This window comes from Stegodyphus dumicola, chromosome X1 (genome assembly GCF_044657685.1).
Source record: "Stegodyphus dumicola isolate Sdum_Otavi_A_Nest chromosome X1, ASM4465768v1".
Taxonomy (NCBI): domain Eukaryota; kingdom Metazoa; phylum Arthropoda; class Arachnida; order Araneae; family Eresidae; genus Stegodyphus; species Stegodyphus dumicola.
The window spans coordinates 170,918,546-170,944,055 of NC_140780.1; the positions used below are offsets into that span (position 1 = coordinate 170,918,546).

The window sequence follows — 25,510 nt, forward strand, 5'->3', positions numbered from 1 at the left end:
GCCATTAATTGACTAGCCATTTATTGCTTGACAGACTGTCTTATAACTCATGCAGATCGTTTTATTTGATCAACCCCACCAGAGTGCCAAGTGATTAAGGTAACTGAATACTGGTAGTTCGACTCGGCTTGGGTTTGATATCGGGCGAATGGGCTGGCTGCACGGATGCTTTTCGTGGTGTCCCTCAGAAAGTTCCCCACGAAGGCATCCTTCCTCTCATGCAGATAGCCCTCGTGGCTTAGTCATTCAAATAACCTAACCTAAACTTCATGCTCGATCAGTTACGTGGCTGTACTTTTGCAAAATTTCAAGCACAGAGTAGCAGGACAGAACTTTTAGAGTACGCAGTTTTACTTTAAGAAGTTTAATCTTTTAGTTCATTGACAAAATCATCGCAGAGTTTGAATATCTGGTTCTCCCCTTTTAAATACAGCATTAGCTTCATTCATGCAAAGATCTGAGGATCGCAAATATTTTTCGATTATTTCTTTTAAAATTTCTTTTTCTTTTAAATCTACTTTTTTTTTCATTCCTACATTTCGGGAGAGGCCGAGGCCCAGTTGGCCCCCACTATGTAACCCATTTGGGAAAGGGAGGAATGAAGATTGATGATTTCGCGGAAACAGGAAGACACCGTTTTCTGAAGATGAATTGTCCATTAACGGGGCTGGTGCTAAATTTTTTGTCGAACGGGGTAATCTCTGCAAGTCTTTAAATCCTGTCACCCAGTGCCTCTTTTAATTAAAAAAAAAAAAAAATTCCATCCTGATGCCTGTCGCCCCGTGCGGCCGCTATGGTTGACAGGTTTGGGCGCCGGCCTTGGCAACTAGCAATTATATCATTAACTGACAAATCAACCAAACATATTTTTGCAAAAATGACGCTACACTTTTGTAAACAGTTCTTAGTAAGTATCTTAACCTTCCAAGTCCTACAGGGCTATGATCTGCAGAAGTACAACGATTATGTAACATCGCTCTATGTATGTAACTATTTTTGATCACTGACTAAGTAGCTAGCCCTCATCTGCTTTTCCATATTCAAATAACCTTGTTGACCATTGATAACAAACACTGAATCTGAATCCCAGTATTCTTTTTGCATCAAATATTATATACATGAATTTTATTGATACTCCTTATTAAATTAGTCATTTTGATATATACTGATATACTAAGTTTAAAAAAAAATACTGACATATCAAGTTCGAATCAGCATTGAGAGCTTTAGGCAAAAACATGGGTAGAATAATGAAATACGAGTATGTCAGTAAATAGATAAATGCAAACGAAATACAAATCGGAGGGGGATCTTTAACAAAAATCAGAACGCAAATCGGAATCGATTTTGAAAATTAAGAGGTGTAACTTTGAAAAATAGCAAATTACGTTTAAGAAATTATGACGTCTGTTTTAGATCACCAAAATATCAGAATTGAAAAAAACCTTCCATTTTTTTGCCAAAAACAAAATGTGACAAAAGTATGTTTATTAAAAAAATGCCGTTCTTCTCTAGAAGTTGAAGTCTGTTATATCAGTAATCTTAACTCAATATTATAGAATGCTCAAAGCGAGGTTTCGGTATTTTCTTTCCACCTCCCCTCCGAATGCATAGATGTAACTTTGTTACCTTAAAAATTGTTTGTCTCCCATGTGGTACAGAAAAATATAGATTTCAGGTAATTTCTTTCTTTTCTTCTTTTTTTTTTTTCTTTTTCGTTTTTATTTTGACGTGCAACATTTAATGACTCGAGCGGAAACGGCGCCGCAGGCGGGACAGGTACCACCACCAAACGAAATATCAGGAGCAGGTGCTGGAAGCTGGCAGACCCTCGCTCCACTCTTTGTTCCACTCATTAACCTCGCCGAGAAAGATTTCCCGAAAACGGTCGAAGAAAGGGAATGATTCCCCTACTCTAGGTGGAAAGTAAATTGTCGAACTATTGGTTGAAATACCAGAGCATGAAAAGAAATAGAAGCCAATAATGCTCGAAGTGGATAAACTTACATTGTCTCACTTTACACACAAAGATATCAAATCACCAAGCACTAATTAATAGTGTCGTCACAATGTAAGATATCTGTTGGAAAATTTCGTCACGGAGAGTTTAATTTTATATTTCATTGATAAAATTGCTGTATTTTTCAGCAGTACTTCGCATTTTGACCATGGAGGTTTCTTACCTCCATGATTTTGACAGCACGTACTGATTTGAAGCTTAGTCAGTCAGGAGGGAAAAACAGCTGTTTTGAGGTACAGCGAGCGATACCACGAAACAGTATTTTTTCAACTATTAAAAAGAATCTTAAATAAATATTATGCAAAATTCCATTTAGAGCTAGACAATTACATTCTAATTTGATTCATTCATATTTTACGGTGTGTAACAAAATCGATATGCTATAAGGAGCCAGATGATTCATAATTCTTATGCATGCGTTAAACTTCATAGTGCACTGTTATTAATTCTTAATAACCAATTTTTCTTTCCCCTTCACGTCACTGAGGAAATCGTTACGGACAGGAGGATGGAAAGAACATTACTTTTAGAATTAATACGTAATATATAACATCATACTGAATTTTGACGCAATATAGGATCAAGATGCCTCCGACAAGGAATAGAAGTAGCCATAAACTTTGTGCATCTTTTATTAAGACCTGTTGCCTTTTCCAGATCGCAGATGAATCTGATAGAAGATTTGAAATAATTTATATGCATCCAAGACTCAGGCAACGCATCAACTTAATTTTTGCAAGACTTTTCTTCCTCTTATTGCTTGTCTGTTCGTGGAGTTATTGGAAAGTACTTCCAGCTAGCAGTCGGAAGGTCAGGAGTTCCGAGCCCTGACGAGGGCAATGTACATTTTCAGTTCTTCTGTTTCGAAATTCCTAATGACTCTACACGTTTACATTTTAGATGTTGCGCTTATTTAACATATTTCTCAGCATCAGAAGAAGAGTCAGTATTTTTCATATTAATTTCGGTTACAATACAATACAATATCATCGCTACTCGGATCTTCGCACATACAATATTGTCATCTCAGTTAAAAAAAATCATTTAAAATATTGAAATATCACATTATAAAAATGTTGAAATACTTCTTTTCTTCCTAGCCATCCAGCGATAGGCAAATCCTCGTTTTCAGCACCTTCCTTTTAAATTAGCATACTATACACCGCGAAGATAACATCCGTCCTAGTTCGTGCCGTACGGAATTGAAAGTCATTTCTGCGGAAATCAGTTACGTTGGCATACAAGGCCTGTTGTTGAGTACATATTTTCTTTTGTTACAAGATATTTTGAATAACACAGTATTACATATGAACATTCTTATAACATAAATCAATACTATACATAAGTGAAATTATATTGTATGTATACACATATATGCATTTGGCAGTGCATTAAATGAGTACTACATTTGGTGTATAAGTAAATCAAATGTACTACATTTAAGTGATGACAATGTGGAAGAAAGATTTTTACACTACAGAAATATATAAATGACATTATGCAACATTGTTATTGGAATTTCATGGGTTAGATTGGCGTATTTACTATATGGAATGTACACTTATATTACGAAAGTTAGATAACTCTATGTAACAATGTATTACACCGGGATGAGTACAAATGTTTGCATATATCAAGAAGTTAATTCGTTGGAACAAAGATTTTTATAACAAAAGAGTTAAATTACTATATATATATATATATATATATATATATAAAGATAAATAAAAAAAATATATATATAAAATTAAATACTTATATTACAGGAGCTGAAACAGTAATTTAGCTATTTGGAAAATGACTGCGATGAGAGCTGTTCCAGATTACTGCATTTTTGCAGCGCAGTAGGTAGTGATGGCATGTAGTTTCGATAGAGCAACATACTGAAAGGCAACTACCGAATTAGATTAACATACTGAAACTAGAATTACTAGATTGACATACTGAAATGCATCTTGAAAGATTATTGATAGGGTAAGATTGATGGAAGACACTTGGATCGGGGTATTCTCCTTCAAAAATGAGGCAAAACTGGGCAAATTCATGCTGTCACTTATAAAGTACACAAGGTCTAAGCCTGCGACAGGCACAACACTTACCGCATGACCACGATAAAATTTGCGTACTTAATCTGGCGCCCAGCTGGTACAGCAGCTAGTAACGCTGACTGCTGTACCTGGGCTTCATTTCGAATCCCAGAGATGGCATGGATATTTTATAAGTGTACAGTATCTGTGTGGCAAGAGGGCAATCAAAACAAATGGGGAGCCGAAAGTCCTTTCAAGAGGTTGGTGATGAGGAAAGAAAGGTGGAAAACCCTCGGACAGCGCTTTTTTTTTTCCGGGTTGATTTCCCTCAAAAATTGGAGCGGAACTGCACAGTTACTACGGTGGGACTATACCTGTACAGCCAATGGTGAATTTCTGGTGTCTCGCTCACTTCTGCTTGTACCTGTATTTGATCTGGTGTTACAGTCAGACAAGTGAGATAAATCACAACATACCTGCTGCTGTTACTACGCTGTATTTTATATGTGGATAACCTTTTCATTATATATATATTTTTTTTAAATTTTAAAGCCAACTCAAAATAAAATATTTCGTTTCTAGACCATTTTTCCATAGAAGTTGAATAAAAGTAAACTAGCAATATGAAGAATTCATTTTAAATTAATAAGATCAAATAGCGTGGAGACTTAGAATACTAAATAAAATGCGCATATATCAAAAGCGGATTTTAATCGAGTTCATCAGATTTGGTAGAAATGTATTTTAAGAAAAGAAATTGTTTCATTGAATGCAATTAGATACACATTAAGACAACTGAAAGCAACTGTAGTAAATTTCTCGGGAAAAGAAGATGCGTCTAAAACTCATTCGATCAGAACGGCTCAGAAATTCCGTATCCAGAGCTAATAATTCGAAGAGATTTGAGGAATGTGACTATAACCTGATATTTTCTGCTGTATCCAAGTGAATTAAAATATAAAATTTTTAAATAAACTTAATTAGCATCTCCAATAAATTCTGCTGTAACAATGTGAAATATATTCATAGCTTTTAAACGAGAGCATGTTCTTAGCTCCCTAGGTAATCGAGTATGTGCACTTTACAGACGTTTCTACAGTCATTAGCCGGAAATAATTATGTGATTAAATTGCAAGCACGAAGGAAATTAAGATAACCTATCTGAAAGATCCGTGTGGGGAGAGTTAATTTATTTTAAGGTGCAGTTCGAAAATATATGTGCAACTATCTCCAACTTCTGATTCAAAAGTAGCTGTTCAGCACCACTCAGCGTCAGACGCAGGTGTAGATTTTAAATGGTAAAAGGCGCTGAACCACCTTTTGTATTCTAAAAACGTTAGCTATAAATTTAGCAGCACAGGGGTTATTCAACTTCAAGAGTTCTATAGAATGAGAAATAAAAGAGATGTAGAGATCCTCACTCCCCCCTTCTCCCATGAAAAACGGAAGATAGTTTTAAGCTTTCCGGGTTTTGTGATAATTAGATGCATTCAAAATCATTATTTGCCTTTATACAGTGACAAAAGTTTTTTTTCTCCCCCCCCCTCTAAAAAAAGAGGTACGGAAAGAAAATAGATTTAAATTAAAAAATATAATAAAGCAGAAAATTACTTAATGAGACTTCATTTAATTATTTGACAACATTAAATATAGATTGCAAGAGATTGTCATTAAAGACATCTTGTAAGTTTTAAATTCACCATTTTGACCCTTAAGAAATATAATTTTTGCCATAAATTTAACTTGGAAAGTTCCAATTATGAGATAGATATCTTTATTTATATTCCCAGTCGTTATTTACTGATATTCGAACGATTAGGTACACCAGTTCATTTACGTTACTTTTCGATCTTATAATGTAAATTATATAAAAGTAAATACATAGTTTACAGTTAAGTTATATTATTTGATCAAGGCAAAGCAACTTGAAGGCTATCTGTTTATATAGAGAGATACAATCGTAAAGGACTTTTTAAAGAAAACTGGCTCTCACCCCAATTACACATGAAGAGAACCATGAAAGCTCTCATACAGACAGCTCGTTCGCAGGGATTCTAACCAGGGTCGAATTACCAATGTTTAGCGATTTTATCGCTCGGGCCGCTGCTGGCTACGGTTAACCGTATAAAAGTGAACATGTAAACTATATAATTAATCATGTAAAGAGAATATATAGTTTACGAAATAATGTGAAATTATGCATAAGTGAATATGTAGTGAATCACAAATAGTACTTTACACTATTGTCTATTTTCTTTTTAATGGCAGAATAAAATTAAAAAAAACTGGACAATTTTTTTGCATTTAAACGTTTTCTCAACACCATTGCAGCCTTTATATACATTTCGCTCAGTATTTAAAAATTTAACATTTGTTGAATTACTCATCTTTACACAAAAGCCATACGTTAATGAAATGACGAAAAACCGATGAATTTTACAACCTTTGTTTTCATGCATAAATGAACTGTTAATAAAAACCAATTAAAATCAACGGAACTTTCATCAATACATATTGAATATTGTAAAAAGTTACCACTGTTTTTATTAATTGGAATAACTGAATTTAGTTTAATTCAATTAAAGTGTACTAAAGAATTATCTAAATAATTCACTTCAAAGTGATTTTGATTTAACTAATCTAACACAAAATAAGCCTTTATGTTATCTGTGCAAAATCAGACAAATAAAAACAAGACAAAACGCTTTCTTATTTATGTACGTTTTAAGTTTTGAAGAGAGAATTAAAATAATAAAATTTGGGGAATGAACTATTAATCCTTCTTTTCAATGAACGAAAAAAAAATGCCATATATGAATCATGCACTATGTCAACTGTGCACTACTAATGGAGAAAAATTTAACTGAATATGAAGACAGTGTTATAATACAGAAATACGGAAGTAGCTTTCTTTACGTGTGTATACATACACGTAACATAAAATTACCGAATATATAAATAAGTTCATGTATATATAAATACATGAACCATTTATATATTCAGTTAATTTTATGTTACGTGACAAGTTGGTTACGTAATGTTAGTGACAAGTTGGTTACGGTAATGTAAGACGAGTTGGTTACGTTAATTTTATGCTACGTGACAAGTTGCGTGAAAGGTTCAAAAATAGTTCAAACCAAAAATGAAACGTAAGCCCCGTGTTGTACATATGTGGTGCACGGGGAGTCTGTATGTTCTCAAAGGAAAAAAAAAACCGAAAATGAAAATAATAATAGAAAAAGGAAGAAGTATTTATTTCTTTAGAGACATCGTCATTAGGGGGTTGGTGCAACGAAATAAGTAAATACATCAGGCTGTTTCTGAACTTATAACGACATAAATTATAATTAGAGTTTAGTACCAAAAAATTATTCAAAGTAATTCGTGCTTTTATCAGTCCAAGCCCTGCAGGCTGAAATATGTAATTCAAAAATAGCATTACATACTCCAGCCTGTAAGGTTTGGAATGATATAGCATTAAAACCATAAAGAAACTTAAAAATCTAAAAAAAAAAAAAAAAAAAAAAAAAAAAATTTGTTCAGTAGACTAAGCCCAGTAAACAAATCCATGTAAACACTAGTAATTCTATATATGGAAAAGTAACACATGAAAAAATTATACGAAAAACAGGAAAACGCATAGAAGAAAGAAGAGTTAGTTTTCAAAATTGCAACAGTAGAACAACAATTGTTTTGAAACTGAAAACAAATTAATTCGACATGACAAGTATGGTAAGACTGGTGTTAACCTTAAAATTTTAAACAGATTACTAGTGCAAAAATAATTAGAAAAACTTCTAACACGCAATATAAAACACTGTGCAGTAAAAAATGAATTTCCTTTTAAAAATTTTTGTAGCAAAAATCTGACGAGGACACCACATGACTTACATGTACTATTAAATTTTGCTATACTTCATTTAAACTTATTTCCTCGAATTATTCCAACTTAATTAATCGATTCCTTAAGGCAACTTGAAAATATGAAAATTTGCTAATTTTGAAATAAAATAAAGACCGGGTGCGAGATTTTCAGCCGGTAAGGGGATGGGTATATATACACACACACACACACACACGTGTGTGTGTTTGCCGATTGCAATAAAAAAAGGGAGGCGCACAACTAGATTTTCAAAGCAATCCCCATATACAAAAATTTAACATTCTACGGCTATTCGAGATACACATACAAACGTATAGACATCACGAAAAAATCCCTTATTCTACGGCTAATCGTTTTTGAGTTATGCGATATACACATACGTACGTACAGACGTCACGAAAAAAATCCCTTTTGAATCCATTTTAAATCCATTTCATAATCCGTTTTGGAAGAAAATATTCCTTTATTCTATGCGAACGTACAGATTTCACGCAAAGGAATCGTCCAAAGGGATCCGAGAACGGTCAAAATGCATATTTCCTTTGAAATGTGTTCCCCGAAATTTTCCGCGATTACAATACTTCCTACGAGGAAGTAAAAATGTAGCAAAAAATTTTAATTTATAGTAAAAAATGAATTTTCTTTTCTTATACTACACAAGTTTAATGTTGCGTAAGAAGTTTTTCCTAGTTATTTTTACACAATCAGTTAAAAATTGAATATTATATTTTATTAACTAGCACATGTTAGTGTTAACACCCAATCTTATCCTACTAGTCTTGTTAAACTAATTTATTTTCAATTTCAAAACAATTGCTCTACTGTTACTATTTTGAAAACTAATTCTTTTCTTCTTCTTTGTTTTTCGGCATTTTTTTTTTTGGGGGGGGATCAGTTTTTCATGTGTTACTTTTTCATGTATAGGATTACTTATGTTTACATGGATATGCTTATTACACTCAGTCTAAACATAATTCTTTTAGATTTTTAAGCTCACTTAAAAATTTAATGCTGCAATTTTGCATCACATATTGCCTGTGAAGACTAGACTGATAAAGACAAGAATTACTTTAATTTTATAGTACTAAACTCTAATTTATAATTTTTGTCGTTTATCAGTTCAGAAACAGGCTGATGTATTGACTTCTTTCAATGCACCAACTCCCTCATGATGATGCGACTAGAGATATAAATTACTTTTTCCTTTTTGTTACTATTTTCATTTTTGGTTTAAACTATGTTTCACTTTTCACGCATTTTGTCACTGTGCTGATTTTTTTTTAAATTATTGCATATGGGTTGTTTCATATTGAACGTGAGATAGATTTTAAATGGGTACTTTTCCGTTTCGCCGGCGCAAACCTCGCCATTTCCCTTTCTCCGGCGCAAACCTCGCCAAGCAGACTTTATTGGCGACAACACACAGTATACACATAAAAAAAAAAAAAAAAAAAAAAAAATGTTAACAAATGTTAATTCTAAGAATTTTTTTTTTTATTTTGGAGGCATAAACATTTTAATATCGTTTAAAATTTTTTCAAATGGGTCTTTTGTGTCCTTTCGCCACAAATTCAGCGAGGTAACTTTCCAGATGATGCCGAGCCGTTCCTCTGTGTTTCTTATTCCGCCATTTTGCGCTACCCTATAGTCTTTCAATTTTTTGCGTGTGCGTTCCAGTTTCCGGATCTACAAAATTGTATTTATGGTTCACTTTAAAATGTTCGAAACTTTCCTCTTCCAGTTTTTCAGTGCAATATGATTTCCATGAATCGGAATATATTGTAGTTCCTTTTTCGATGTTTTCATTTATTGCCTCTAATATAATACTCATGGATCGGTTTGGCACCATCACAAGGAAACATTCGTTTGTTTCACGACAAACTCCACCAAAGATCCACTGTTGTGGTAAAATCCGTCCCGCGTTGTTTTTGCGCTTCGTGAACATAACTTTCATCCACTTCAACGATCATACCAGGTCCTCCTATTTTTCGTTGTTGACATTTAAGTAAAAAATCCACGCAAACCTCTCGCATGTAATTATTCCAATCCACAACTGTTCCGTAACTGATTTCCAACTGCTTTTCACACCATTTAACTGAAGTTAATTCTTCCCTCCAACCATAAATAAATCTTAAACACTTCAAGAAACTCAATCTCGATGATTCAAACCATGTGCCTTTCCGTATACTTCTTTTACTGCGGCAAGTTGAAAGGTTGCAACACCATTGAATTTCGTCTCCGAAATATAATTTCATTTCATGATTATTTTCATAAATAGCAATGTTAGGCAAAACGCATTTCGCTTGAAAGAATCTGACGGATTCTTCCTCTGTCCTGGGCAAATCCCAAATTTTCATTGGTTTTTCATCCATTTTTGACATATTTGTAAAAGACGTTAATTTATGAATTTAAAGACGTTAAATTAAAGATTTACTATGCTTTCATGGTATAACCTCTTGATTCGCCGGTTAATATCACGTGATCCCAAACGATCTCATCTCACGTAAAATACGCTACAAAAATCTGATTCTCTCAAGAATTATCTACATTAATTTCAAGTTAAATCTCAGTATGGAATACGAGTTTAAATGCAAGAATTATTTCAATATTATAATTAAAAAAATTCTATGTAACTGTATTCCAATATTGAAAAAAAAAAAAAAAAAAAAAAAAAAAGGTCAATCTGATAAGAAATCTCAGCGACTTATTTTGAAAAAGTGCCGTGAAAGGTTATCGGCGAAGATATTCGCTTTGGCATCAGTTCTACCATTTTCGGCGACTTTATCGCTTGCGCCGGCGAAATGGGAAATTGCGCCGGCCAAACGGAAAAGTACCTTTAAATGTTTTAATTATTACTATTTTTGCATTATTACCATTATTTGTTGTTTCTATTAGCGAGCAAGGATCAAGTTTCAAACTGCTTTTAATACATGGGTTTCAGCAAATCGCTCACAAACTTTCAGGAGAGATAAAGTGCGCCTAGACGGTGGAAAAACTCGCAGCAATACATGGTCGGAAATGCTTTCCTGGAGCGGTGGTGACGACACAAAACACTAGAAAGGAAGGACACGAAAAGAGTGAGAATATATCTTTTATTATGCTTATTGCAGCGGAAATCAAGAAATAAGAACAAAAAAAGAAAGACAAAGAAGTATAGGGGGCACCAAAACATCGCCACGGGCAAAAGACATCGCCAAGAACAAAAACAGACGATCTTCATCAAAAAAGGTGTTAGATATCACGTTCGAAACGTATCCTCAACATGGGATCGGCAGGGGTGGTCCAGTGCATTGGCCAGCAAGATCGCCAGACCTCACTTGCACTAATTCCTCTGGGCGTACGTCAGGACATTGGTGTACGAAACCCCGTTTAGAACTGCTGGGAAATTTATCGCACGCATCATGGCAGCTGCTAGGAAAGTCCGGTATTTTCCAGAACATTATCTGTGTGCCGGAGTTTTTTTCACGTTTCTTATGATTTGTGTTGTCACTTCGAGCCAGGAAATCGTTTCCGACCTATGTTTGCTGTGTGATTTTCCATCAACTAAGTGTGCTCTATCTCTCCAGAAAGTTTGTAACCGATTTGTAGAAATGCCCTGTATTTGTGTGTGTACTATGTGTATGTGTACTACATATGTATGTGTGTATGAATGTATGTGTATGCATGTATGTACTTATTTATGTATGCATGTGTGTATTTATGCATATTTAAACAAAATATTTGCTCGTTATATGATTTCAATTTAGAAGGAAAGAAGAAAATGCATTTTAAAGTCAATGAATGATTCTCGCAAGTAGTTTTACTGAACAGTTTTTGTACAGGCTTTGTAAAATCTTCAGAACACTGTTTTGAAAAGCGTATTTAATATGTGTAGGAATTACCAATTGTTGAAATAAGACTTAAAGAAAAAAATGCAAAATACTGAAACTTAAATCATAATATTTTAAGCATTTTTATCTTAAAAACATTTATTCCCGACAAGGAAAACAGAATTCCTTTACAAAGCACACATTTCTAACTTTTTCATCGTCCCCCTTAAAGAATTAAAAGATATCATGGCGTCGAAGTACTTAATAAACTATTTGACTTGAACTAACAATGCAAAACTCGTTACGGACAAAGTGCTCCTTAAATGCGCGGAAATGTTTCGGTTAATATATTTATTTATGCAGCTTTAAGACCCATGATAAAAAGGAAAACTAGTTTACAGCGCAGCGAATAAACCAAGACATAAAAGTAACTAATAGACAGGGTGCTTAATCGCCTTTGCATGCGAATAAATACGACCATTAACTATCGAAGAACTGTCATGCCGAACCTCATATAGGTACAAGCTAAACCCAATCTACTGAATCGTTGATCGCAATTTATGCCATCGATAATCGCCGGTGGAATTACGGGCAATAAATTAGAAGATTTTTTTTGCGGGACATACGACCAAATTAGAACCGGTTGGTATGAACTGCAAGGAAAGACTTAGAGCTACGATGACAGTTAATCGGGAAGTAGACATGAAGATTTCTTCGCGTAAGAACTGGTCAAGGCAAATAGTTGTAAGACTTGGAGAACGGTTGGAGGTTTTTACAAAAACATCCGCTTTAACAGCTTAACACCGCTTTAACATCTTTCACTGAAAGTAGTGCCTTAATGCGCAACCAGTGCTGTGTTGATGATTGCGGTGGGGCATTTCTTAATAAGTTTCACACCAGAAAGTTTTACGAAGCCCAACACTTAGTAACCCATTTCAGAGTAAGAGTAAAATAAATTCAAATATAATTATATACTAAAACATGTATGATATTGTATCCCGCTGAATAATCAAAAATGAATAAAAAGAAAACTTACTGAGATTGCCTTCAGAATGTTAATCGTATTGAGAAAGTCACCTGCCATACTTGTCTGGAAGCTATTTCTCAGATCTCATCATTCTTAACAGCTGAAGAAACACTCGCGATTTCGGGGCCATGTATTGCTAAAAAGAGATCTTATATTTAAAAAAGTAATATAAAAAATAAACTTACTTTCTTTTGATGAGCCCCAGAAAGAATCCTCGCTTCTTGTCCATTGATGCTAGAGGGAAATATTAACACATGAGATTTACTTACCTTGAGTGGGGTTTTCCAGCTCTGAAAGTATGAAACCACATTATGCAACTGAAATATTCTGAGCTGGCCAATTACAATTAGTAGTTACAATACTACTTGCAACTCTCATTTAAAACTTTATCTAACTAAAAAATGCTGCCCTTTTTTTAAAGAAATAACTTTAACTTTCTTTCAAGAAAGTCAAATAACATGAAAAAAAAAAAGGGGGTTACAAAGGCCTTGCGAAGTTTTTATTTATCATCAGATATATGGATTTATCTTGCGTTAAGTATTATTTCCTGCACAGCAAGCACTGAATTGCATTATATGAGCTTTTGTTATACCTTTCAATTTTAATCTCTGAGGAGCGATTAATAAGCTTTGATTTTATGCTACATTTTGAATTTAAACCAATCGAGAAATTTTCCTACCAGATATAAATTCAGTTTCCAGAACATGTGTACGAATTTATGTGTGCAAAGTTTTACCTTTTCCACCATTTTTGTCGGTGAACTGAATTTAATACAGTTACATTTTACATAATGTATCGTAAGTACACGGTAAACTAAGGTAACTTCAGAAATATTACTCAAGATTTCGCGTTTATTTACTCAAGATACTCAAGCTCAAGATTTCGTATATTTCACAGTTTCGATATTCATAAACACCAAAAACACATCATTTCTCAATAGAAAATTTTAACATCAAATAATAACGCCATAAAAGATTCAGTTGTCCTTTTTGAATGAAGTATTTCATCATTATTGCAATACTACAATCGACAATTTTTCTTAGCTGCTATTTTATTCCCTCTTGAGGTATTTCTCTACTCTACTTTCTAGGTAGTAGTAGTAGTAGTGGTGGTGGTGGTCTACTCTATGCAGTAGAGTAGCTATATAGTTTTTCAGTAATGGACTTTAAAAATATGTCTGAATTGTATCTAATTTTGTAGCGAACCATAAGCTTATTAATTTCTTGAATCTAACTGCATATAATGTTACTTCATGTAGTATTGTTTCAAGTATGTATTAATATTTCAGATACCATATGTGCATACTTCATGTCCGTTTTTGCGAACTTTTTGGATAATTAAAAAATTCTAAAAACAAAATGGTTATTATCTAATTTGTTGGCTGCTGTATTGGATACAGCATAGGAAACTAAAGCAAAAATCAAGGAACTTAAAAAAAAGGCTACATTCTTCACAATTAGGACATGTTACATAAACATTAAGCAGAGGTAATAGTAAAACATGTAACATATATAAAACGTTGAGAAAAGCGAACCTAAATATAAAAAAAATGTAAAACTCAGTTGTTTTTTAAATGATGCTTGCATTTGGAAATTTAAGTACAAATCAAGGATAAAGTGTTATTTATAGTCTAAAAAATGCCGTCGAGAATGTTACGAATTAGAAAGTGTAAAACAGAACATGTCAACTGCAAAAATTTCTTGATATTTTGTACGTACAGTAAGAATTAAAGTATTTAAATCAAGACTATCATGAAGACACTTTATAGTTCTTATGTCTGGATAAAATACAGGAATCACCAAGCATTTAACACTGCAGCAGAGTTATCACGATTAAAGAAACAAAGAAATTGGTTTCCATAAAAGTTAATAGATTCAAGTAGCAGAAATCTCTTAACTTGAGTTAAAATAACTCATGCTAGAAAAATTAACAGTCTACGTATCCTGTCAAATGAGGAAAACAGACGTGGGTCTGGAAGGAAAAATTAATCCACTTAAAAAAGAAAATGCAACGAAAATAAGGAGGAAAAACTTTACAATGTAGCTTTAAATCTACTTGTATCTTTTTCTTTTACTGACATACTATTGGCCATCAAGTGTGACTACGATAATTAAAGAATCTAACTTCAGAAATATAATCGGTATCCAGCATCATAAAAATGGAGAACTGGAATAATAACTGCCTGTCAGATTCCGCAGCTGCATTATTCAAATCCTAAAAATGGAAGATGCGAAATTTCAGTGCTTAAACTTTTAAAAAAGTTGATTCTCTAAAGTTTAACTCATAATTCTGCATATTTAGCTCTATTTTTATTTGAGTAAACTTCCAGCTATGGCTCCACAGAGTTTACTAAAATTTATTAAATGAAGATATGCGTAAGTAAACAACAATTAAAATACTTGTTAGTACTTAATAACTTTTAACGTGCACCCAACTATAAAGGATCTTGTACCTATAAAGGATCTTGTAGACATGTTAGAAGCAGTATCTAACTATGAGCAGTAGCTCCAGCATTATGAAGATATAATTTATTGTAGCTCTCACCTGCTTAAGGTTATGCAAAATCGCCTTCACCGGAGGCACGACAGGAGCTTGACAGCACTTAATTCAATTCCATATAGCAACAGCTGGACGAGATATACTATGTCTGTTCAAGCAAAGTCGTAAATACAATAACTCAATTAAAATTAGCTTAATCCATTAAGATCTAGAATACCTTTCAGCCACATACTACTTACCTTAATACCAGTTTAATACGCTTTCTTCTAGAGTGAAGTAAAGCGATTTTCAAAAATAAGAAAGGAAAGATCACAACAATTCAAGAGATATTTGGAAAAATTAAAAGATTATTAAATAAAGTGAATAAAACCTCGTAGATAAACAAATCTTACAAAACGTCTTAACTCTTTTTCGTGGAAAGGAAATGTCGCTTGATAAGAAATACCAAATTTTCACGGTTTGTGCATCTTGTATTTATGCCATGGCCAACAACTGATATAAAGGACTCGGTGACTATTTGCTTAAAGGCAAGATGGATACCTTCGTGATCAATTTTTGGAAATTGTCTTGTATTTACTTTCACGTCGAAAAATCTCAAAAATTCAGTTACAAGGAATTAATTATATACAGCAGGAAATACCAACATTCAGGAGCCTTACGTAGAAAGCACTTGTATAGAGAATTATGTTTCTGTATGACATTTTAACGGAATCCTGTGATGGCATTTTAATTTTTCAACTAAGCTGTTAAAATTTTAGATATTACTGATCTCAGTTATACTTCACACAGCAAGCTCACTTAACTCAGTAGCTAGATTTTTCTCGTACTGCCGATTTATACTCCATGTAGAATTTAACTAAAATATGAGCAGTGACCCAATAAAAATGGAACCAACTAAATTACTTACTATAGTCCCTCGTAACTGTCTAGCTGGTAGAAATTAAAATGTGCGGCTTGTTTTATTGCAATATAGCACTGTTTAGACTAGTATTCTGATCTCTGAAAACTGCAGTAATTAGAATACTGATTAAAATTTCAGTAAGTGATATTCTCTACTCAATTTCTAACGTCTTTGGATTTTAGTTAAATTGATCTCTAACTTCAACGAAATAGCTTTGACTGAGATTTAGTATTACAAATAGTAAATTAAAATGATTTACCGCTCTAAGTCTCTGCTATGAGATAAACCACTGACAAGGCGAAGTTCAAGTGTTTAAAGATTAGCAGAAATCTGGCACTAAAACTTCTGACTACAACTGCCATACCTTAACACCAATATATTCTCTTAAATAATGAATAAATTTGCATACTTCTAGAGTGCGTTTCAGTTGGAAACAAGGAGAAAAGAACAGAAGAATTTAAAACATTTTAGATAAATTGAAAAGCATAAGAAAGCTGGTGTACAAAAGAATAAATATAATTTAATAATTTTAAGTCTTGGTTTTCTGCTGTACAAAAGAACGAACATAATTTAATAATTTCATGCTTTATTCTCTGTTGTACAAAAGAATAAATATAATTTAATAATTTCAAGTCTTGACTCTCTGCTTAAGTTAAGAAATGCATATGAGCGACTCTCAGTATACATTTTTCTTCGTTATTTAATTAATATTGATACTTAAAAAAACTTAAACCTAGCATATGTTCAGAAATAAATGGAATAAATCTGCTGTCAAAAGTTCGATTAAAGGAAGTAGCAACTGTGGTTAAAGTTAAAAAAAAAATGACTTGCGTCATCGATAAATAAAATACAGTCTTTTCATAAATTTTATTTTCTCTTCGACTGTATTCAACGATAGATATCGTACATAAAAAAATCCATTCTTTCAAAATTTGTTATTTAAGGTTAAAAAAAGTTGCTGAACGGTGAAGTAGTCAATAGAGTGATGATAGTCACGCTTGGTTAAGAAGTTCGAGCTTAGTGCATTGAAAGATTTCCCGACGTTATTTTATTCTGTGAATGGAAAACAATTCACTTACTTTTGAAGGTCTAAGTCGCAACTCTTAGGATCAACGTCTTTTATTATTTTTTAGGTGTTTAAGGGATGCCTTTCAAATTCGTGGGCAATGGAGCGTTTGATCAGATGGGTGGTAAAAAAATGAATATTTAAGGTTATTGGTATTTATTTGTTTCTCTATTAATGCTATTTATTGTGAAAAAAATCTATAGATAGGGTTTCAAGATTTCTTTGACTATTTTAAACCTATCTGGTATATAGAAATACGGGAGCACATAAGATAAATAATGAAAATAATAATAAAGAACGTGAAATATATTTCTTTGGTTAAAACTGATATCAGTGTCATATATTATTTAATGACAGGTTTGTTTTACGTAGAGCGGAGCAAAAATAAAGCAACTACAAACCAGTGAGCGTTGTAGAAGGAATAAGACTTAAAAAAATGCGAAAATCGCCAAAATTTGAAAAAATCCAAATGAAATTCGAAAGTGCAACTTTCTTCCGAGATAAAGGAAAGTCTAAAAATAATTAACACACTTAGGTTAGTTACCATTATAAAGTAGTCACTGAACATTTAGAAATTCAGTCACCGTGTTTACTATTCAAAGAAAGCAACAGAAACCAACGCTGCAAAGATATATTTAAAATGTGAACTCTGACCATTTCTCAAGATATTAATAACTAGCAAATTATAATTGCTCAATTATAAAGGAGGTTATAAATGCAGTATCATGCTTTGAAAGAAAAAATGAATAGCCTAAAATAGCACTTGAGTAAAGTGCATACTCTGCATTCATTTTAAAGATCTCAAATCAATTATTTCTCAGATGTCTAATGATGACTTTTCTCCTTCAGAGGACATTTATAAAAGGTTGAATAAATATAGATTTCCACCAGAAAAACAGATTCTTAGAGCGATTGTCAGCATTTTAGATTAGAACACGTTATTGAAAGACGCATGAAAAGAAATGTAAGAAAACAGTCATGCAAATCGAGCAGAAATTGAAATGATAATAAATCTTAAATTCTGCACAAAGCAGCAACTAAACAAAGGATGTAAATTAGTACTTTAATAAAGTCGACATATGAAAAAAAAAAAAAAAGAACTAGGTGTGCTTGTGAGGCAGAAAATAATTACCGAGCCCGATTTATCATTTTGATTGATTTATTAATTCAAAACACGCAAGGACTATATTCCTATGGAAAGAGATGCCTTCGTAGAGGAATATCTGACGGAAACTAGTTTTCTTTTATGTTACACGCAAGGGGAAAAAATTGCGTTGTATCAACCCATTTTTACCAGGCTTGTTTATACTTCTGAAAAATCTAAAGAATATCCTTCCCACAATGACCAGAAATATTATCCACCGTCTCAAAAAGACGCTGATAATGTGATAATTGACGAATATTTTGATCTTTTACTGAGAGTTGGGAGCGAATATGCTCCATGCATTCACTACTAAAGGTGGGTAAAACCGTTCTTTATGGGATCAGTTTAGAATCATCCGCTCACTAAAACGTATTGGCTCTGTTTTATGACTCTTCGCTCAATAATAATAATAACATTGATGAATAAAACCCAAAAGGGGGGAATAAATCAAGAACAGCGTGCAAGAAAGAAGCGAAAAGAAACGAACGAGCACTGGGATCGGAAGAATCGACTCAATTGAACAGTTAATTCCCTGAAATGATTTCCTTCAAATGTAGTTTTGTGATTTCTTAAAACCTTCTTCCTATACAGAACTAATAATAAAATTGTAGAATAAAAGAATGCGTAAAAAGTTAGGAAATGATTTAATTTAAACTCACGTTTAAAAGGGGAGGATAAACATTCTTTTCTCCCCTAAAATGGGGCTCTAACATTCTTCGCATGCTTCCAACAAGAGTTCTCCGTAAACTCTAAAAGAGCTACTGCTCTTTTTCGAGTAATTAGTATTCACTCGCTAAGAAAAGTGGATCAGTTCTTTGAATCATTTCGCGAATGAATAGCACATCTCTATTCACAACATTAAATAAGTCTCAAGGAATTTTAGTAAACGTGAGGATTTTAAATTTGCTGAATGTTGGGTGGAAAGAGACAAACGCCGCAGGCTGGTTTCCTATTACCTCACGCAGGAGAGCTTGGTCAAATAACCCAATAAATGAAAATAAATATCTGCTGGATGCTGGAATAAGTTAAGGGAAGAGGGTCATTTACACAGATTCTTTTTACGAAGTTATTTATAAAAATGAAAAGATTTTTTAATTTTGGTAAGGAACATCATAATATTGGCAATAAATGTTATAAGAAAAAAAAATTGTGTGCCATACGAATTCAAAATAGCAGCGCTACAGCTGCTTCGTTTTTTTTTCCTTGCATAGTGCAGGCTGCGGGTCGTTCTAATTATCTGAAATAAACAATCAAGAATTTTTCCTTTAATATATGATTTTGCACAGGTCTTGGACCTAAATTTAAGAAAAAAAGGTCGAAAATAAAAAAAAAAAAAAAAAAAAAAAAAAAAGGACATTTTAAATGAAAATTGATTTATTATTTTACAAAAAAATTATTATAGACAATATATATTATTAATTTTTTAACGGCATTTTAGATACAAGTTGTGGTCATTCAGTAAAAGAATATCTGTGTGAAATATATCTGTAAATTTTCTATCTGTAAAGTCTATCTATAAATTTTTGAGCTAGTCTGCACGGCGCACAACAAATAAGTCTTCAGAAAAACGTGTTTAAAGTTTTCGATATGAAAAAATAGTACTTAAATGATGATTAATTAGACATACGCTTAATCTGCAATGCCAGGGCCATTGTTTTTCTGCTCTGCGAAATTGTCCGTTTGAGCCGTTAAATTCTGTTTCCTAGCAATGATGGCCTCTTTTGATCTGCTTTAGTTCCATGAGGAGTTTAGGGCTCCAATTCGGGTTTACAATGTTAAAAATACATTGTTCAAATGTTAAATGAATTTTATGAGCAATAAAAAGTCTAAAAAATTCAATTCTGCATGATCCTACCCTTAACGGAAAACATTGAAAGTGATGTCAAAAGACTACAGAATAAAATACACAATGATGTATAACATTACCACAAGTAAGAACGAACAACGTGTCGGAGGAGGGAGGAAATAAAACTACACTAATTACATTTTTTTGGAGGGTGGGGGAGTTACAAGTCCGAAAAAATTTGGAAGAACAAATTAAGTGGTGGTAATTTTGGTAGATTAATAAATAATAAGTTAATAAAACTAAACTTCCTAATAAAAACGGTTTTAGAAAAATTCCTTAAGAAAATATTCTCAAACGTAATCTTAAGAGGAAAAAAGTAACCAAACAGTCGGCATAACCTTTGGAACTATTTTACGTATACTTTTATTTAATTCTCCCAAATTTCGAAGAAAAGGTTGTTTGCTTAGTTATTTAAATAATGGACGTTTCAAATTTTGCAAATTACAATAGATATGAATAAATGAAATCATTTATTATCTTAAAATTATTTCAGCGCAATTATCTTAACACATGAACTTCAAATTAGAATATTAATACTTCAAATTAGAATAATAATTAGTTTGTTGCTTTTATTGCAAAGGCACTGGATTATACATCGCTGGCCCCTATGCATCAAAGATACATGAGATTGGAGAATTAAAAAAATGCCGAAATGGAAGCACAAAAAGACAGAAGAGTAATAAACCTCATTACAATAACTACATCAAAACTGGGAAATGGAACAAATGACTACATTAAGTATTAATAATAATAATAATAATATATTAGTCTCCGGATTTCAATTAACATCAACTCTCTAGCTCGTCAATATCGACTGTATAGGTTTTCTTCCTTCAACGAGGAACATTTTAGCAAATGATCTCTGTCCATCTCAAAATTCTGGTTGCACAACGTACACAAGGGACTGTCATATATACCAATGCGGTGCAAATGTTTAGCGAGACAATCATGTCCGGTCTCCAAACGAAACGCTGCAACTACGATGGATATGGAAGAGACTGGGATATTACAAATCGACTCCCTCCACTTCTTATTTTCTTCAAGTAATTCAACTTCCAAATTTTTTCTCAGGGTAATTTTACTATTCTTTCCATTGATATAAATGGTACCCCACTATTATTTGATTGCCAACTTTCAATTCTTTTTTTAGTTAGTTTATTAGCCCATCCATTACCACTAATTCCAACGGGAGCCGGGATCGACTGATAACAGTAATCCCTTTTGAGGTTAGAAGACAGGTTCCTTTTGGGGCAAGAGAGACGGTGCTAAAGAAGAGGGTGGTAAACGATGGCCGCAAATTCAGAATAATAATAATGAAGAATGAATTATGAAATATATGCATGATATATACTAAATAGAAAACTCTAAATACTCTCCGTTGCGCCTAACAAATGCTAGTTGAATGTATCGTAACAACGGTAAGCCTATTTAAGTAGATTCCCTTTTTTCGTACAAAATATTAGGATATATATGACATATTTTAAAATTATATTGCAGGTCATAGGAGTCTGTCCCACACACATAGATAAATGAGACTTCAGCGCCGCTTATCAAGCAAAAGACTAGAGGTAATAAATCACAGCCTCAGCTAATAATCTTGTGCTCCATAACAATGATGGAGAAGTAATCTAATTTTGACTGCTTTAAGTCCATGTCCGTTATTTCCGCCTTAAGTGCACGACTCCAAATAAATGACTCTTTAAGAAAGTGCACGACTCCAAATAAATGACTCTTTAAGAAATGACTGGCGACCGGCCAGAATCATCACTCACGTGACCAGATGAGAACAGAGAGGATAAAGCAATTAAAAAAGTTGTCTACACTTTTTAATAAATGAAAGATGAAAAAATTCAGTTTTGAGAAATGCTCTAATGTGACTATAAACATAGAGTACTTCTTCCTAATTTAGTTTATTTTCCTGTTCCCCCACGCAGTAATTACATCGCTTCCGAATTCACTTTCAGTTCTCGAGTAAAAGAAAAGAGTTTTAACTTCATTTAAAAGGATACGTTTTTCATGATATTAAACGCTTTAGTACTCCATAATCGAATTTAAATTATAGTCTCCCAGAGCAAAGTAATTTGCTAAGTACTTATTGCGATGCTGAATGTCTGACGCGTTATCTCCTATTAGCTACATAAAGAATGACACGACTGAAAATGATAACGAACTAAAACTTTATTAAGATGATTTGAGGGTCACAAAAACTAAACAGAAATTGCTTTTTCATGGGTCAAATGTACAACTTAACAAGTTCTGATTCAACAAATCAACCTATTCGATATGAGCGCCTGTAACTGTACTGCGTCTAACTATCAGTTAATTTCTATGACTTTAAAACTTATCATTATTAAATGAGCCCACCAGCGGTCGAGCGGTAAAGACGCTGAACACTGGTAGTTCGGTCCGAGGTTCGAATCCCGCGAACGGGCTGGCTGCATGGGCGTTTTCGTGGTTTTCCCCATGTGTAACGTGTATACGAGCCAGTTTCCCTTAGAAAGTCCTCCACGAAAGGCATCCCTCCCCTTAGGCAGATAGCCCTAGTGTGCTTTGCCATAATTAAATACACCTTAAATACACCATTATTAAATGAAGTCTTCATTCCACTTCAATCCCTAACGAAGGGACGGAACTGAAATGCTCACAACAATAGTTCACTTTATTATATGTCACTGCAATCAATTATTAGTTACAATTCATACACAGTAATTACACCTTTCCAAGGGCTCTTCTTCGCTTTAGCCAACGCACATTCTTCTGAAATGAGTTTTGCGTTTACGATATCAGAAAGAGAGGTTTTTGGTTTGGCTTACTTGATTATGGCAAAGCATGCTACACGTCTATCTACCTAAGAGATGGTAATCCTTTATGGAGGACTTTCTAAGGGTAACTGGCGCGTATCCATGGGAAAATCCACGAAAACGCCCATGCAGCCGGGAATGAAATCAGGTCGAACTACCAGTGTTCAATGATTTTACTGCTCGGCCGTGTACAGGAATTTACAGAAGTTACATGTGGCAAAATAAAAGTCTAGATTTTTCAAGAAATCTTAACAGTTACTCCATTTTTATCACATACGATTATTAAAATTTATTCTAAGAGTTACTTCTCTGCATAAGATAAGATCTTGATCCCGCTTACTACACATATGCAGCATATTTACAACAATCGAATGCTACCATGAAAAAAGAAAATCACCACAAATAAGTTGAGGCCTCCTTTCCCGAAATGTTAATTTTCTGTTTCAAATACTTCATACTCATGTTTTTTCACACGGTCTTTATTGAAAATTAGATGAAATACTTCTGTTTACTAAGATTAGATAAATAAAGGTAGAAATAAAGAATTCATCAGAAATTTGATTCATGGAATGCTCACATGAAATTTCATTCAATGAAAATGCTCTAACGAATTCTGAATGATATGAATGCTGAACGAGTAAATAAAATGCTCAAAACAGTAATTTTTTAAAGACAAATCAAAAATTTTTATTAAATTTGAAATCACATTAACAAATTTACCTGAGAAAGAAATACAGAAGAGAAATCAGCAAAAAACACAAATCAGAAAAAGGAATTTAAAATTAGACAATTATCGTTTATTTTAAAATGAAAATTTAAAAAATAATCATAGTATTTAGCTATCTCGTGAAACTATTATTACTAGATATCATTATGTACCTTTTACGTACATTTTCGGTTTATTTTCCGTTCTAAACTCATTGACATTGAATTCCATATAGGGTCTCCGAAAATGAATGGTAGGAATTCATAAAATCTCTGGAATGTATGTATGATATGAAATGCGTTTGAAAATGCTTTGATTAATTCAATCATTTCAAAATATTTTGAGGCAGCTGTAAAATTCGACGTAACTTCAAAATTTGGGTCTCTGAAAATCTGCGTGTGACACTAGAATGCATGTGAGATTCTCCTACGTTCAGTATCTCATGTAGCTTAAAAAGTAAGGTGTCTTTTGGCCATTTATTCTTTGTTGAAACAAATATAAATTGTAGTGACGGTGAACTGGCAGAAATGAAGTTATCTCATGGCTCGTAAAAAATTGTGATCTTACGCCATTAAACAACTTCCTTTGTCAAAAATGAAAAAGAATTAATCATTTTGACCATCTTAAAGAACAGAATTACATAAGCAACCTCAAGCGTTTTACTAGATGTTCTAGACAGAATGCGGACCGAAACTGCATATCGCTATGTTGCTGCTAATGATGATGTGCTGTTAATTTTGTTGGCTCAGGCAGTTTTGCAGCTTGCGGTTAGTGGGCTCCCGCGTGTCATACGCTATCCCAGTGTAACACTGATAGAGATTTTCAAACATATATGCGTTTCGAAAGTTCGTCAGTCAGTTCGAAAAAGATGAGCATAACAATGATAGTATAAAATGAGTCCGAGTAAAACAAACACCTGTTTCTACTAGCCGTGAGATTGAAGAATAAGTGTGCGAGCAATAAAAATACTGAATAAGCAATTATGATTGAAAGAAATGAATTTAAAGAACTATTATATTTAATCGTAAATTAACAGAAAGAATGAAATATGAACAAAAATGTAAACAATAAAGCTTAGAGAAAACAAATGCGAAGGGATCAAGGAGGTGGGTATAACAGAAGAAGGATAGATTAACAAATAATGAAATTACTAATGATAAGGTGAGGGAATAACTGTAGACTCAATAATGAGTTCTAAGATAATATAAACAATTTAGGGGGAATTTTTGCTTTCCTCTAAGATGAGGTGTTAATTTTGTCCGCGATCTTTTTGAATGGCTGAATTGAATAACAGCACTTCCATTCATTTCAAAAAATATATACTCAACAGAGACCTTATGAAATTCTGCCAGTCATTCTCGGAGACTCTGTATAGTCAACTTCTCTATTGTAAATCTATGAAGTATTGAAATATTGCATGTATTTCTCTATCTATGTACATCAATATTTCGTAAGTGTTCAAGACATATTAATTGGTCTATTCAGTCATAAAGCCGTCATAAAAATCTTTTATCTTCACATTTCATCATTCTGGAAAGACCGAAAAGCCTGCTTGCTGATTTTTAAGTAGGTAATTAAAACTACAAAAACTCATACAGTCACACTTTTCCCTGGGAGCCGAGTCCAGGAAGAATCACTAATGTTTAAGAAATTTGGCTTTTTATCACAAAGAAAACTAAATACAGCGCCAAAACTTATAGCTCTAAGAAGAAGTGGTGTCTTTATTACATATAAATACTACATTTATATATAAAAATTTACAGAAGTTTTATGTCGAATTA

At 33.1% G+C, this 25,510-nt stretch overlaps 1 protein-coding gene across 2 annotated transcripts in view; it reads right to left on the minus strand.

Annotated features, from left to right (window-relative positions):
• LOC118186070 (homeobox protein AKR-like) overlaps positions 1 to 25,510 on the minus strand; it is a 324,288-nt gene that overhangs the window by 283,916 nt on the left and 14,862 nt on the right. The window lies entirely within an intron of this gene.